Genomic DNA, 17,039 nt, shown 5'->3' with positions numbered 1-17,039 from the left:
AAGAAATAACGCAACAACACATGAACTATACAAAAACAATATTTGCATTGCAATTATGTAATCATCGTAACCATAGTAACGGCTCTAATAATTGACGCCTTGCAAATAACATCCTTTGAGGATCAAAGACCTCAAATTTAGCTATTTAGTACCGTTAAAATTTACGTAATCAACGTGCATAACTTCGTTTATTTATAGGCATTTAAAGCCATAAAGCTGGAGTTTTATTTCATATACATTATAAATATTTTATTTCATATTTGTCTTTACTTGTCTGTGGTTCACTCTTTATTAACAATTATTTTTTAATCATCATAAATTTATCTTTAAATTGAACTGTATTTATACGTGCAGTGAATTTCTCTACAAACATTTTTTGGATAGTCCAAAACCTTAAAGTTTTAAATTACAACTATTCTCTCAATTTCCATGAGCGTGCCTGAGTTAATTAAAACTGCTTGGTAATAATAATTAATACAATATGTAGTTCACTTTTAATTTGATTCTTACTAGGTACCTATTATTTAATTATTCGCGTACGGGTGTCCGAGCTATTAGAGAATTTAACATGATGGTTTCGTAAATCATTACATCTCTAAGATCTTGGTTAATTATTATGATGGTTTAATAGGGGTCAGTTCCAATAAAAAAGGTATATGTTTTTTTTTTGTAGAAAACTCTTAGAGAAGCTTCATTCTAATTATTAAACTGTTCGTAAAAACTTGCAAGATATTTCAAAAATGTTGCTTTCAAGCATTGAGATAATATTACTACGTATGGAGTAGACACCACGAACAAAATCTGTGCGCCATTTTTTTGCTCTAACTAAGTTTTAAAAATTATTATCTAGTTAGGTACTTAACGATGAAAGTTATTCCTTTGCACTTTTCCGTATTATTTGTATTATTTGTGCAATATCGTAACACACACGAAGGCATGTTTGATGCGTTTCACTTTAAAACCATTAAAAAATACCGCTCAACATACGTCACATGACGTATGTTGAGTGGAACATAAGTGATGTAGGCGGTGTCGTCTCCATATTAATATTATCTCAATGCTTTCAAGTAGCATTTTACACGTGTTTCATAGAACAATCGCAGAGGAATTTTAACTAAGAAATTCCGCGCTTTACTGCTTCTGTACTTTAATGAAAGATCGTTCTTTACCTACATCCGTGGGAGGTGGTCGTTTATATTGCAATCTGTGAATTTATGAGCCAATTAATTAATATTCATTTGCTGTCCTTTCCAGGTAAGCGGAGACACACGTAAAACGGCGTAAGTCCTAAAATTTGCATAACATAACTTGCATTGTATGAGACTTGGTGACATCATGGTGACGTCATGAGGTATGACAGATTTATGTCAAGGGCGTAATTTGGTATTTTGAATATGTTAGTTAATCTCTACTTAACATTATTGTTAAAGATATTTATTTTTAATCTGCTTGTATCATCTATCTTAATGTCCTTCAATAAGGTTTTAAATAAACTGTGCATAGGGCGGTTGTTGAGGCATGCATATTACTTAATTTTTTCTTAAATACATTAAAATTTATTGAAACCATAGTCATCATGAGCTTATCAATAAATTTAAATGTCATATCAACCGTAGCACGTCCACTGCTGCATGTTTCTGCAACACTTCCATAATGGCCGATCACCATTCACCAGCGACGTAAAGCAGCCATTGCGATCATAATATGAATTTGCCAATCAGTTCAATTAACGGCGTAAACTGTCTGGAAATAAAATACGGCCCCTGCTTCCTGAAAATTAAATTCTTTATTACACAACATACTGTAAAGTCTAATCCACGTAAGATATAATTTACAAAGACGCAATCCGCATCCAAATATTTATCTCACTAAGTGGGTCACTCACAGTTGCACCTGCGCACGAGCTAATTGCCGTCTAATTAGAGACATGGATTGTAAACAATACTACTATTCTCGTAAATTGTTCATTTACCAATTTCAAAAAAAGGAGGAATGCAGTCTTTTATCATATTAGCCCCTAGTTAGAAAATTCTATGTTTGTTAAACAGTTATAATTTCAAAATAGAAAGATTGTCTCTATCTGACTGGGTATTTTTCGAATAATATTTACCTCCACCTAGAGCACAGCGTAAAATTTCAAGATAAGTGAGTTCATTTTTAACAGATAAAGTCCAAAATATTATACGGTTATACCCTACCTACAGATTTCATCAAATCATGAAGATTTGCTGAAGTACCTATTAATATAGTAAATATTATATTATATTTTGTTGATAAGATGGAATGTTGAGACACAGCTATAAGTAGAATAGAGGATCATTGACTTAAATCAACTAATAATTACTACAGAAAGCAGTATTTTACGATGATTAGTTATTCATATTGACATCTTATATTCATAAACATAGCGATTTTATGGAAGCGAAAGTAATGATTACTACAAATACAATAAAATATTATATATTCCAGTATTAAATTGCGTTTAGTTGGCAAAATGTTAAATTATTCGCATAAAGTGTAGTGGGGATCTCGTTAGTATTTACTAATTTGTGGTCTCCTAAGTTATCCTCTAAGTTTTAATAAAAATAATATTGCTGTAGCATTAGCATAAATTACCAAAATTACCAACCTTCTTTGGACAAAAATTTTAATAAAGAAGCTTGGAAATACTACATAAATTTTATTTTGTAGCCTATATAGAGTCAATTTAATTTGTACCATGACTAAATTCAGTATTCAATGCACATTAGCTCTTAATATATGCGTTTTGTTCCGTCTCATATCTCTAGCATTTGGCACATGTGTTTTATCGGAAAATCTAATCAGCCGCGGTGTCTTTTATCAAAGCGGTCTATTTTTAACAAACGGCGGTATTCCTTTGATATAAAGCGGTTTATCGCGTGGCAATTGTTAATCATATTTCGGGAACGAAAAGAAACTCGTTTGCAATGTTATTTTAATGCAATGTTATTCTAGTTAGTGATGTGGACTTTAAAAATATGTTGTTTTGGTTACTCTGTGTCTGGTGTGCCGCATTCGTCATGTCGTTGTCGATAAAAATAATATTTGTAAAAATATTTGTTCTGCCTGGTCAATCTGACTTCATGCAGGGTTTACCCCGTTTTTTGTAAAAACGTTATGTTTTTATTTTCAGTAAAAATCTTGTAAACCCGTATAGTTTACAAGATTTTTACTGAAAATAATAAATTCGCGCTCTATTTGCTAGATAAAGTGACTAAAAATAAGCTAAAAAATAGAATTATGTCACTTTCGCCGTTCTCAAATAGAAATCTATTTGATAATTTCTACAACCCCGCCCACTATTTGACTGTCCCCCAAAAAACTCATTATACCAATCAAACGCCCACTTATTATGCGTGTCTCGTAATATCTAGTAACGGTACAGACCTATAATTCTTCGGCGACGTAAGATTGACTCACAGTGACACATCTGTTCGGTTTTATCTCAAATTCACAACACGTAGGTTCGCGTCACATTTGTAATCCGGGTTCGAGATTAGTCGCCTTTCTTTTAAGACGATACACAAAAAAAAATCTACTGCTTGGCGGGCGGAGTCTAATAGCTCGCTATCGCGAACGCGGCCCGTGTGCGCGAAGTCATTCTTGCAAACTCGCCGCGCTGCCGCTGGCCGACTCGGGACAAACATGTATGGAGTCGTCATACAGTTATAATATTCTTATACATATATTTAATTGTTGATTTATTGGTTTTATTTTCTTGCTTATAAACAAATAATCTTCTTTTTAACAACTACTTAGACATTATTAATAATTATTATTATTTCGTAATGTTTACTTTATTAAAAAATAATACAGGTTATAAATAATCTTTAAAATAACAAAAAATATTGTTACTCTGAAAAAATGAAATGGTACTCAATAACGCGGACTACTGAATGGATTTAGATAGAATTTGATGCTGACGTAGATATTACGTCATGCCCAGAAATGAAAGGTAATATTTCTGAAAGAAGTTATAAACCCTAATTCTTCTCAGTCAAAGTCAAGAGTGGAAGATATCGCTAATACAGTAAAACTGATGCGAAACTTTGGATGTTAATTGTATATTTTTTTGTTGGTAACCTATTAAAAACTCGAATTTCTATTACCCGAATCTTAAAACCCCGAAAACGGTTGTTAGAACTTTTAAAAGACAGATGTAATGAATGACAAATTTTTAAAATTCCTTTTTTAATTTCCCAGATGAATCAATTTCCAGATGCACCAAAACCAGATTTTTAAAAAGTATTTTTTTGTTTCCCGTATTCTCATAATACAGATCTCATTATACCAGATTCTCAGAATACTTTTTTTTGTTTCCCATCGTACCATTTTCCAAATAAACTATTGCCAAATTTTCATAATCTTTTTATTTGGTTCCCATATAATCGTATAACAGATAAACTATTGCCAGATTTTCATAATCTTTTTATTTGATTTCCATACAATCGTGATTATACCTTTACTATCGACTGAAAATAAACATTGTCAGTAAGTAAATTTATTGTTTTACTTGTCCATTACAGACCGGTTTTAGTGTCAAAGTCGACTCAGTAGGTTAGGTTAGGTTTGAACTGTGACCCCCCATGCACGAGCCGAGCGAGCGAAGCGAGCGTGCCGCGGCAGCGGCCGGCGAGTGCCAGAACCAACTCGCTATTGTTTTACTTGCCCATTACAGAAAGGTTTAAGTGTCAAATTCGACTCAGTAGGTTAGGTTAGGTTTGAACTGTGACCCCCACGCACGAGCCGAGCGAGCGAAGCGAGCGTGCCGCGGCAGCGGCCGGCGAGTGCCAGAACCGACTCGCTATTGTTTTACTTGCCCATTACAGAAAGGTTAAAGTGTTAAAATCTATTCAGAAGGTTAGGTTAGGTTCGTGCTGCGTCCCCCTGGAAGGATTACGTTTTGCTGGATATCGTTTATTTGAATTTCAAAAATCTGGACATTGTTTGTCTGGAAATCAATTAACTGTATTTCAAAAATTTGTGTTTTAAAAATCTGGCTTTCGTGCATATGGATTACGGTCATCTGGATTTTGTGCATTTAGATTTCGTATGTCTGGAATTCATTCGTCTGGATTGTAAAACGTCGTACAAATAAAGAAATGGGCAAATGAAATTCGGAGTTGCGATGATATGGCAAACAAAACTTCGAAATTTTAAAATTCGGGGTTATGAAAAAATGTCCAAACGTTTTCTGGATTATGATATTCGGAATTTTATTGTTTAAAAAAAACACAAAATATATTGACGCATGTATTTATTTTTTGCACTCTATTATAATTGTAATTATTCATTACAAATAATCAAAATAAAATAGCCAGAACAAAGTTAGGCCCTGGTAGGGTAGGTAGGCAGGTACAGCAATGTGAGACGAACACTGGCTTATTTATACCAATAATAATGTATTATAAACATTAAATTAAGTTTACTTTCTAACAACAAAAATACATAATATTAGCTAATGTGAAAGCGAATCAACCAATCATCCCACAAAAATGAAATGTGCACACAAATATTCATCCAAATCGGTTCATGTCATTAGGAGGAGTGACTGCAGCGCCATCTTCCGGGCCCAATTGTGTTTCCAGATCACCCAGGAACTCAATTTAATATACTTACACAAAATTTTTCGAAATGAAAACTCACATTACTATGTAAATATGAATATAAACCTGTTTTATTACTAAGCAATTTCCCGCACAGGTGTAGTAAGTATAAATGAAATAAATATCAACATCAAATTCTTTATACAACATACTTATCTACCACCTTCTAAGAAATGTAATTCTTGAAATTATTTCGTATTTTTTTTAAATATAATACTACTCCAATGAGCTCCTGTTCCATATTATGTCCACCATACTTCCACTAAGTTCACCATGATTTTTTATTTCTTTGCACTTTGTTGCTTTTTGCTAAAAATGGAATCATGCGATAAAACCAGTAGAGCTTTGATAACATAAATTTTTGACTGAATAAAGGTACTTACGAAGGAGTGGATTCACATTGTGAACAATCAGTGGGTTTATTTTCCTTCTGGATTCCGGATTTCTGAACAGATTATTTATGCTATAAATGAAAAAATCTTACACATTCGTTATGTACTTAAAATATATAACATATCAAACATCGTCTATAATACAATTATCATCAAATTTAAAATAAAACCAACTTACTTCATTAATTTGTTCCAATGAAGAATGTTACTAGGTATGCCAAATCCCTTGAAATTGTGTCTCAGTAAAGCCTGTATGTATACAAATACACTAGTTTTTGTCGTAGTCAAAAATACCAAGTAGTTTTGATTTTATACGCATTCAAAGTTTCGAAAATATCGAGTCCCGCTAATAGTCACGTGACCGCTTGTGACGTCACGTCACAACGCACCGCGCGGCCGCGTCCCCGCGCGGTGTGTATAAAGCAAAATTACCAATCTTCTATTGGATGATACGTGTAATATTCAAGACTAAATCTAAAAAATAAAATATATATCAAACTAGATGATATGTTCAACGATTCTGTTTAATCAAAAACATAAAATATTAAAATTTACTCGATAAAAAAAAATCACCAAGTTAGCTCTAATTTTCACACTTTTACGTTTTCTACTTGACATGGTAATAGGTACTTATTATGATTTTTTTTTCATAAACAATTATATTAAAACATTTGCAAGATATTTGTCAGAGCATTTTGTGTAATTACTTTTAGTTTTGGTTTTATCTGCGATAATAGTAAGTAATATATATAAATATATATACCCTGTTTTTGTTTAATTCTTCCCCCGACCAACTTATATTTTAGTATAGTTCTCCATATCATTCTCAACTTAAAACAAGAAAAAATCTTACTAGCCATCTACCTATACTTAGCCCATACGAGCAGAGCAGAAGCACAGTCTAGTATACAAGTAAATAAAAACAAAACAATATATACAAGTAAATATAAACTGTATATTAAAACTTGTATAGAAAACAAAGGATAACGCAAAACAGCTGCAATGTTCTCAAAATATTATAATATGTATGTAGCTTACGTCCTTTGCAACTATAAAAAACAACTTATCCGGCGAATTGGTAGTTGTATTTTTACATTTAGGAACAACACATGATTTTCTGGTATTTGGATTGGACATTTTTAAAAGTATTTAATTATAATTTCGACGGCACGGGCGCGCGATCGCTAGCGGACTGAGTGAGCCAGATTGAGCGTGTTGTAGTGTGACGTCACACCATCACCGGGCGTTTACAACTTGTTTTACTTCTAAATCGGAAACTAATTGACGTATCGAAGTAATTTTTTCACTAGTATTATATATTTTTGACAGAGAATATGGAGTGCTAATAATCAAAATTAGTGAACATTCTCCATTGTAAGCATTCTTTTTCCTCCAACCTTTATGTTTCTTCTTCTTATTTTCTTTATTGTCCCCATTTGTCTCATTTTGTCTTATCGTGTTGTCACCCTTTTTAACGATTGCGCGAGCGACACAAGTTCCCCGTGTGACGGCCGTAGCGGGAATGACTCGTGCAGCGATCGGGGTAGGAAGGTACAGGGCGGCTCTCGCTATATTGGCTGGTCGCGCGCTAATTTCAAGTATTTCTTGTTTATTTCAAAACCATCGCATATTTCAAAATTCTAACACGGTAGACGTATAGGTTGTATATTTTATAGTTAATATCCAAAAAGTCGTAACTTTACGTTTGTTATTTTGAAGATGCCAGAGATTAAAAAAAAATAACAATGATAACTTTGTATTTTTTTTCTATCGAGAAAATATCATGGAATCATGTTTCTAAAACGGTAGACGTATTGTGTTACTATTGAACTTTCTTGTCAAGAATTTTCATCACGACAACTTTAATAATATAAAAATTACGAAGGTTTGAAAAGGGCCGTAAATGTTAGAAAAATTAATTCATCACCTTAAGCTGTGTGTATACTCATGGGGAAAACTGTCTGCTTCACAGCTGACGTAGTTGTACACCTAGCCTTAACAATCCTTCTACTCTACAATAATATCTATTGTGTGCTTCTACGTCGTAGCATACGTGGCTTTAGAAGGGAGAAGAGTTCCTTGTAATAGTGATTAGAGGCAAATATAACTTGATGGTTCTGTACTTCTGTCGTATAATGACATTCCAAGGGGTTTGTTTGCAGATCTAAATTTAGCAATGATTCAGCATCTTAAACCTTAATATCTGGAGCTCAATCAGAAGTTCTAATCATCTTTATCATTTATCATTTACAGTATGTTGCTCTTGTGATTCTCATCTGTTAGTATATGAAAAATAGTACCTGAGCTAAAGTGAATACTCAGCTTTGTATTTGCTTTGTTTTCTAAATGTTACTCCAATTGCTCGTCTGGTTTCTCCCAGAATACAGATAACCTAGTATCCTTTCGTTCATTCTATATCAGATACTAACATGAAAGATTTATATCCTTTACTGGTTTTTATTTCAACAATCGTAGTGAAAGAAATTTTAATGTTATTTGCTTTAATGGATTTTATAAAACAAGCAATATTTACGAAATCGAATATGAGAGTTAATTTTCTCCGAGTAAATCATGATTATAATAGAACAATAAACTGTTTTCAATGAAAATGTAAAACTTTTCATTATAGATAATAATAAACAATCGTATTTTTAATCGTTATTAGTCGAAGTTATTAGTCAATGTTTAGCTTCTACTGATAATAATTGATGGTCTTTTTTGCAAACATTTTCAGTGGTTATGTAAAATTCGTAATTGAATAGTCTCTTCATATTTATTTTTATCGTTATATCTTTACCCAGTATCTTGATTGCAAAAAAAATTGTCAGTATTATCGCTTATCGAAATCATTCTGAAGAACCTAAATGTTATTTTTCTTTATAAAAATTAGGTCAAAAGTGCATTCTTTCCGCATCGATGCGTCGATAGTGATTATAACTGATCGTATCTTAATTAAATATCGATTTACTAAAATAAATTCGACAAGCTCAAATCGTACTGATCAGATGCCTATAATTGATTGCTGATAAGATTTTGCGATAAATAATGTACCGGGTATCGAAACAAATGATAAATGAGTATGAAGTTTGTCTTTTTAGGGTTCCGTACCAAAACGGGGAAAGCAAATTAAATGTCAAAAAGTTTAGATACGTCACATAACAGATCACAGCGGATCACCTTCATCATATAATAATGTATCTCATCCCTTATAACCTGCGTGTGTGTAAATCACAATAAATAATTTTGAATTTGAATTTGTATACTATAATATATTAAGCAAAGTTATATGCAAAAATACTGCGGTAGTACTGTTTAAGGTTTGATGAAATGATGATTGCCGTTTTTCCTTCTTGTGAAGGCCACAAAAATACAAAAATACATTCAGTATATTACATAAGTATCAATAAATAATAAGATTTCAAATCCCACAACTAGGTAAGTAGTAACAAAGTCAGTGAATATATGTCAGTAACGTAACGAAAAATAGCAAAAGTAGGGCTTATGATATCTTATCATATACGTGATAACAGATAAGCGGCTTACACAATTAACAGGCATTAGGAAACATGTAAACAATCTCTCTGCTTCTTCCTCGTACTTTCTTAACGTTTCATTTTAACACAACTTATAATTGGAAAATTTTGCATGAAGATGCGTTTCTCTATAATGAAAAGTCTTATAGGAGTTTTACTACTACTGCATTTGTTAACTATTAACTGCAAACTTTGCAAACTGTTAACTGTCTGAAAATTTTTATAAATAAATGTAAAAAATAACAACTTCAATTCACGGCTTCGTATTTTAATTACTGCAACCGGAGGACCTATTTCCAGTCGGTTGAAAAGATTATTGGAATATGAGTTGAGTGTTCTGAATATGATATTTCAAATCATAATATTATTGATTTCGTAAATGTCCCTAGACAAGGCTATTGAAAGGTGAATAACCTCACAACGCCCTCAAGCAAGAGCATATTTCGTAATATTAATAAAATACATATGAATATAATATTTGACCTCGTTATCAATGCAAATGCGAAACTAGAGCATGACTCAATGCAGGCTTTCTTTACTCAGATAAGAGAGAGCATTTACTACCTGTTTATTTTAATTTACCAAATAAATTTCATTACATTCTCGAAAATTTATTAGCGTACATTTTGCATAGAAACTACTTAATCTGAATTTAAAAATGGTGCCAGAATGGATATAATAATAATCTAAAATAATATTTCTTTTCATAATTTCTTTTATCTGAAATATTATAAAAATAATACGGGCCGATGAAAATAAAATCGAGAAATCTCATAAGCCGGTGAAAAGTAGGTTGCAATATATCAACTGTCTCAAAAATAATTCAATATAATATAAACAAACCTTTCAACGTACACCTATTCAAGTGACAAAACATAACGGTCAAGGGAATCAGCGATGCCCCGTTTTCAGAAAAATGTTCGACATACAATCGCTTATTCATGCCATGGCATTTTAGTCACAAAGCAATTAAGATATGAATCAAATTGGTTTGAATTTTTTTTTTTTTTTTTTTTTTTTATTAACAATAGCCAGGCATTTGACTGCATCCTACCTGATGGTAAGTAGTAATGCAGTCTATGAATGAGCATGCCTGCCTAGAAAGAGCCTATTCACTTTTACCCTGAACAGATCCGGATTATAGGTTTCTGGAAAGACAGACGCGGGCAAGGCGTTCCAGTCCCTCGCTGTTCGGTTTATAAAAGAGTTCTGAAACCGTTTTGTGCGCAAAAAAGGTACATCAACTACGAAGGGATGGAAGCCAAGCGCGCGTCGAGATGTTCTGTGGTGGAAAGGGGAGGGTGGAATGAGATTATGCAGCTCCGTTGCACATTCCCCGAATTGCAAGCGGTAAAAAACTGATAGGCATGCGACTTTACGTCTATGTTCAAGACTAAGCAGTCTACTCTTGGTCAGATTCTGGTCATCTATAATCCTTACAGCACGTCTCTCAATCGAATCCAATGCTCCTAGATGTGTTTTTGCAGCTCCAGCCCATAAATGGCTGCAGTACTCCACACACGAACGAATTTGTGCTTGATATATATTTAGAAGCTGTTTTGGTGTGAAGTACTGCCTGACCTTCGATAATATGCCAAGTTTTTTGGCAGCCATTCGAGCCTTGGATTCGATGAAAGCACCGAAGTTAAGATCAGATGAGAGAGTTACTCCTAGTAGCTCAAGGTGGTCAGCTACTGTAATCGCTACATTCTGAAAAGAAGGCGTCAGCTCAAAACTACACTTTTTGGCAGTGAAAAGGCAGGCCTGAGTTTTATTGGCATTGAATTGGACAAGATTGGAGTCGCCCCAATCGGAGACCTCTCTGAGTGTCCTATTCACGCGTTCGACCATGGCCTCTCTTTCCATTTTAATTTTGTCCTTTGTTGCAGTAGCATCAGATAAGTACCGTTCTACAACGGTGCTGTCATCTGCATACCCAAAAATGTTATGCTTAAGCATATCATTTATGTGCAGCAGAAACAGCGTTGCAGACAGGACAGATCCTTGGGGAACTCCGGCATTAATTGCCAATTGATCAGAAGCGCAGCCATCGACGACGACACGCACTGATCGTTCCCGTAGGAAATCAGCTATCCAGATGCTAAGGGTGGAGGGCACTCCATAGGAAGGAAGCTTGTTTATTAAACTGTCGTGCCAAACTTTATCAAAAGCCTTGGAGATGTCAAGGGACACAGCAAGGGCCTCCCCATGATTCTCCAAGGCTTCTCCCCATAGATGTGAAGCGTGAACCAGAAGGTCACCAGTAGATCTCTTCTTACGGAAACCGTACTGGCGATCATTTAGAATGTCGTTGGATTCAAGATGCGTGAGGAGCCTATAGTTCAATATTCGCTCCATAATTTTGCAAATTATGGATGTTATTGAGATCGGGCGATAATTAGATGGGTCAGCGCGACTTCCTTTCTTAGGCACTGGTTGGATGTTAGCGAGCTTCCATGCTTTAGGCACCACCCCCATTTTGAAAGACAGGCGAAACAGGCGAGTGAGAATTGGTGATAGCTCAGGTGCGCAGGTCTTCAAGACGATCGCTGGTATACCATCGGGCCCACTTGCTTTATTTACGTCTAGGTTGCGCATTTCATTCAACACTTCTTTTTGTTTTATACGAATTTCTGGCATTAGGGAACCACAATGTGGTATGCTAGGTGGAATTACATTCGTAGGATCTAGACGAGAGTTGGTGGAGAAATGAAATGCGAACACATCTGCTTTCTCTTTCGCACTATGGGCAAGGGATCCGTCAGGTTTAAACAGTGGAGGAAAAGAGGGTCGAGAAAAGTTGGTTTCCACAGCTTTCGCAAGAGACCAAAAGGCTTTGCTACCGGCTGGGTAAGATGATAGCCTGTTCCCTATATGGCGGATATGGTCGCTATGTGCTTCTTTCATCACCTTCTTGCAAAACTTAGATGCCCTGTTAAATATTTTCTTGAGCTTACTAATGTCAGGATCTTTACGGAGACGCGCGTCTGCCCAGTTCCGGTATGCAACTTGCTTGTTCCGTTCAGCTGCGGCGCATTTACTATTGAACCAAGGGCGGGTTTTGCTACTGATGGAGACATCAGAGAACGGTATGTAATATTCCATTCCCTGACGAATAACATCTGCGACATTTTCAGCACAGAGCGACGGGTCATTGGAGCCAAAACAAACCTGTTGCCAGGGGTAAGACGCAAAAAAGTGCCGCATTTCGTCCCAATCTGCTGAATTGTATCTCCATACTCTCCTCTTTCCTTTAGTCGAGAGATCAGGAGGAGAGTATGTTGACACAGACTTCACCAGACAATGGTCTGAAGTACCTAAAGGTGCGGTTACCATTACCATGTATCGGTCTGGATCAGTAGTCATCAGAAGGTCGAGACAGTTTGCAGAATGGCCTTCAACGTCAGGGATGCGGGTTGCGTCAGTTACTAGTTGGGTGAGGTTATGTGAAGTTGCAAAATTAAATACTTCCTTCCCAGCATGATCGGTTTTTCGAAACGGAAACAACCATTGACTGTGACAGGCATTAAAGTCACCGAGAAGCACAATTTGCGCGCTAGGGAATCTTAGTTGTACTGTATCGACGGTCTCACTCAGATAATTGAAGAGCCTTGTTGTATCTGAGTCCCCACTGTTATGAATTATTAACACTGTTGTGAATTATTTAACATTGTTGACATAACAATGTCACAGTACATTCTGGTGTATCTACATACTACATATTATATAACATTCAAGTGAACGTTATGTGTTGGAGATAAGGTATATTTTACAATACCATACTGCATTTTATGAACTAGACGAGATGAATTTTGCATATATATTACTAATTCGTGTACCAAGAATTCTTACACAGAATAATAAATGGCCGTAAACCTATATTATAAGGCTAGAACTACTAACAATTTATTCGTTTATGCGAGATAAATACGAAACGGCGAAGCATGCATAGGATACAATCAGATTCATTCGATACATATTACTTTATTGAATACAATTTTAAATGCATCTACAAAATAATTCCTTGATATGATAGGATCTTAATTTTTAACGCACTCGCATATACTCGCTTGCATAGGCTCTACCTAAGCAAATGTAACAAGTTTTCCTTCTACACTAAAATTTGATATGAGAAGGTTACGATTAATTAATCAAAAATGTGACAAAATGTAGCCTCATGAAGTTCATTCAACGCATCCTTTTTTCTCTTTTAAATGTGTAACCACACATCACTAAGAGCAATAAACCACCGTTTAAATTATTTATTACTAAGGTAAGGTTATTCCTTACCTTATTCAGCCAAACCTAAAGTTTAAACAGACTTCGCACAAACCTCTAATTCCTAGGTACAGGGAACGGTATGAATGCCTTGTTCAGTCCCAGTGAAAGGTCCAGAGATTTATAGCACAAGTGTAACAGATTGTACGATAGCACAACGGGCCCTTTGTCTTGATACAGGACCGCTTACCTACTTTCCTTCCTGCGAACAGAATTACTGTTAAGCTTGGTGAAAATTTCTTGGAGGTTATCGTGTGGAATTTATAAGATCAAACAATCTTATATTGCTATAAATATAATTTAATATAAATATTTACTTACTGATGATAATAAATTATCACATTTGGAAAAAGCTTTTCGTAAATACTTCTTGAGATTAATCTCCGATACTATGTAATAATTAGCACAAATGATATCTTATTGTGTGTGTATCAAATGTGTATATATTTCAGATATTCTGTGAAAGTATTCTGTTTTATCTAAACTTCGTAAAAATACTTTAAAAACATTTTAAATAAATGTACCTACGAAGCAATTGTAAATAATTTAGGTGAATTTGTGTCCTTCGATAAAACAGACCAGACTTTACAAGAAATACGATATCTGTACAAACACACTATTATTAAAAATGCATTAACATACACAAACACCGAATATCAAACAATTTATACAGATGCATTTGTGAAAGAGTAATCGTCAGACAGCCTTGAATTTTATGGGTCATGTAATGAAAATATATATATGATCGCAAGGTATAACGTGCCTTATACTTATATTAGTATTCCTATATTTTTACCTATATAATATGTATATGCCTATATAACCGTTTATACAGTCTAACTTAATAAGGAATAAGGAAGAAGCGATTGGGGCATTATATCAATTCATTAAAATACTATAAAAAATACAAATTAATTCTCACTTAACTGGTAGCAATAAATCGTTGACAACATAAAAAGTAGTCTATTTGTTTCAGTAACAGGATAGCCTAAAGCTTCTTCATGCTTTAATAAATCTTCGTTACCAATAATTCAACTTGTAAGTGACAGTGTTAACAGGGAGAGATCAATATAAAGCAATTCTTTAATTTACAAGCCACAAAAAGTATTGCGTCACAAATTATCTCCAAAACTGCCTTTGATTCGCCATACGACATAATTCATCTCTCTTTTCAAGATGATGATAGAGTAGAGACATATTATTGTTAATGAATTTAGTCACTATCTTATTTACAAAAACGCTATATCTGGCATGTAATATTCGACAACATAAGGAGGTTTATGTTCGTAATCGTAACATAATCGTGCCACCTGGATCTTGAGAAAAACACAAATTAAAAATAAGTTCATAAATTGAAACGCGTTAACAGATCTGAAATCTGAACATTTACCAACCAGTTCTATAACGGTTAACGCATACCTTCAGTTATAGATTCAGTTATCCAGATTCCAGTTATATATTTCGTGGTATTGTTTATTTTCCATTACTTACGTATCCACTTTCAAAATACTTTTAAACCGACCTTTATGTGACATTTAGCGAGCATACCGATTAATTACCTGGTTAAACTTGTAATAAATAAACTATTATTCCATAACCAGTCTCGTTCTAGAATACAGTTCCATTGACCTAATTATTTTTTAATTTTAACAAAACGCCATCTTGCAACGTAGGTCAGTTTTTATTTTAATTAACATTCGTGTGTTATTAAACCGGTAACAAACGAGCTGATTGATCACTCGAATTTAAACATTATAAAACTTTTAAGTAAGTACATAAAAAGGTTTCCGCCCGCGGCTTTGCCCCCTCTGTATTAAACTAAGAAATTATATACCTACTACTAACTAACCTTCCTCGAGTACAAGTTACAACTCTATCTATTTAAAAAAATTGAATCAAAGTCCGTTGCGTGATTTTGAAGTCCTAAACATACGGGACAAACAGCTAGAAATAACATTGTAATTCTATGTAGAGATGAAACACTTTCTTCGTGGATTTGATTCCCGGTAAGATATTTCAGTTGAATATTATTGAAATCGTGAAATCGATTAGCGGAAGGGATATTAAATGTATTGGGAATTAGTGGGTGTGAAATATAGGTTGGATGGTAATAGAAATGATCCTACTGTGATTCTTTTAGATGTTGCGTGTGGGAAAGCTATGCTGTTATAAATTTTGTTTCTTTTTCATTTCTTGATATTTATATAGAAATAGATATACACAAAAGATAAGAAAATTACAAAAGCTATTCTAAAATTAATGATTCAGCTTATTATTGCAAGAAAGAATGCTGTTATGATTAATGAAAAATTTTCACGAACGCACGAGATCGCACGATTATAACAATGACTTGGGAATAAGAAGACACAATATAAGATTAGGTACAAAAAAAATGCTGCTATTCTATAAAATCTGCTAGCTGTGTAAAATAATATATTTAAACAAAATAAACAAACACCATGTGGTATTCACGATATCGCAATGGCGGAAAATCGATTGAATTATATCACCGGATGTAATCTGAAATAGGGCGAACGGTAATAATCAGTTATTATTGATAATGATGAAAAACACAGATCTTGTTTATCTTCGTTTTTATAGAATTATCTTTAAATAAGTATTATATACATTTGTTTAAATATACGGTTTCTTAATTTTGACTCTACTTTGGATAAGGTTCTTAAAGATAAAATAAATAAATAAATAAATCCGGATCAACCATAACCATCGACAACACAAGTTGTCGATGACCATAACACAATAGCTATTTTAAACTATCATTGTAAATTTTAGTGGAATTCATAAAATATATTCCTAAGATAGAGTCATGAAATCTATGACTCTGAATGACTGTTTTTCATTCATGGTAAATAAATAATATATTACTATATAAAACTATTATCAAGTATATTATTAAGATATCATAAACTTTGACCATATCGGAGACACCATAACGCTTCATCGTGTGGGTGTAATGACTTCCATCTATGGGTCAATAGATCTTGAATTCAGTTGTAAATATTTGTAAAAGGTTACGTTCATTTCGTCAAATATTTACGTTGTTTAAATTACATTTACATGCGTACATAAATCAATATGTAAATCCTTAATAATGAGTTATTTTTATAATATATAGAAATATAACGTAACCATAGATCAATAATAGTTACTGACAGGACGTAACAGACTCAGTGAAAATTATTTCACAT

At 33.8% G+C, this 17,039-nt stretch overlaps 1 protein-coding gene and 1 long non-coding RNA gene across 3 annotated transcripts in view; one reads left to right on the top strand and one right to left on the bottom strand.

Annotated features, from left to right (window-relative positions):
• Positions 1-17,039, top strand: part of LOC149904348 (uncharacterized) — a 117,121-nt gene that overhangs the window by 27,744 nt on the left and 72,338 nt on the right. The window lies entirely within an intron of this gene.
• LOC149904350 (uncharacterized) lies at positions 5,277-6,216 on the bottom strand. 2 transcript variants are annotated; one of them, XR_016457237.1, is made up of 3 exons: positions 6,198-6,216; positions 6,011-6,072; positions 5,277-5,936 (listed from the first exon to the last, which is right to left on the bottom strand). It is a non-coding gene; the product is annotated as an uncharacterized LOC149904350 (long non-coding RNA). The 2 variants fall into 2 exon arrangements; XR_016457236.1 differs by having other exon boundaries at positions 6,011-6,090; positions 6,198-6,214.

The sequence above is a fragment of the Colias eurytheme genome, chromosome 11, assembly GCF_061535395.1.
Source record: "Colias eurytheme isolate Ceu_HAF_F1 chromosome 11, ilColEury1 Martin Lab GWU primary, whole genome shotgun sequence".
NCBI classification, from domain to species: Eukaryota; Metazoa; Arthropoda; class Insecta; order Lepidoptera; family Pieridae; genus Colias; species Colias eurytheme.
This window is presented reverse-complemented; position numbering and strand designations above follow the sequence as displayed.